The sequence below is a fragment of the Cornus florida genome, unplaced genomic scaffold, assembly GCF_030987335.1.
Source record: "Cornus florida cultivar Cherokee Brave unplaced genomic scaffold, ASM3098733v1 CherokeeBrave_3.0.0_Hap2_Chr08, whole genome shotgun sequence".
Classification (NCBI taxonomy): Eukaryota; Viridiplantae; Streptophyta; class Magnoliopsida; order Cornales; family Cornaceae; genus Cornus; species Cornus florida.
Window position 1 is genome coordinate 73,333,351 of NW_026775578.1, and position 1,249 is coordinate 73,334,599.

Sequence of the window (1,249 nt, forward strand, 5' to 3'; positions counted from 1 at the left end):
TGGACCACATGTGCAAGTATGATATCAATATTTCGAAAAATTTACTCCTAAATGGCATATCCACAAGGCATACAAGGAGTATTGGACTCTTAGGTCAAGCAATTTTTAAATTTTAAGCAATATAGTCCTCAAAAGATCAAAATCATAGCTAGTTATAGACCAATCATAGAAAATTCCTTAAATACGCAAGTCATGCTCAAAATTTTGAATTGAAAGCAAATACTACAATTAACACCATTACCCCCCCCCCCAAACTTAAATGGCACAATGTCCTCAATGTGCAAAGAGAACAAAGGAAAGAGTATACCAATGCAACTAGCAAAAATGACCGGGACAGAAGTATCCAAAGTAGGTGGCATAGCACCCCCCCCCCCCCCCCCTCAAACTTGGGATTAACTGTGGTCCTGAAAAGATGGCACTGGATAAAAGTTCATTAGACAATAAAGGGGATAATAACAGTGCACAGTGGACATGCAAGTGTAAATGGGATAAGAAATTAAAGTAAGGAGAGAGGAAAAAGGTGGTTCTGAAAAATTCGGGCAGTACTCTCTCTCACTGAAGTCACTGGGATGCACCTAATGGAGTCAATCACAGATAGAGTATATGACATTGATCGGTCGTCGACTATCACAATAATAATCAACCCTTTTGCAATAGCACAAATCATTATAAAAGAGAGCTATTGGACGGGTATGTCGAACCACTGGGAATGCTAGTTTATGGCTAACAAGGTTGTTAGATTCACTTTTAGTTTGATGAAAGTGGTATAGAGTTTGTTTGGTTTTGTCACTTGATACTTGGAATTAAGATTATGCATAAGACAATAGTTTCAAGGAAATTAAAAGGAAAGAAATATAATTAGAGAGGACTAGGGAAGTGAATCCACTACCAACCCTATACATATGCTAGATTAAGACTAATTTGGGGAAAATAATATATATAATGGTCATGATATGTAGCAACATATGGTTGCTACATAATCTTCAAGGAGTTCATTAAATCAAAAGGCAAGAATAATCTATCAAAGGTTCACATACTTAAACTACTTGAACTAGGGTGTAACCTTAAACATGCTCACTAAACTAAATATTATCAAGTCCTTAATCCAATGATGAAAGCACATGAAGCTAGAAATCAAGCATAAACCATCAAAGGAAAGACCTAAGCCATGGACTATCAAGGTTCTCCAACTTCATGCCATTAAAACCATTCTATAATCTCATTTCCATTGTCACTATGAAAATGCAAG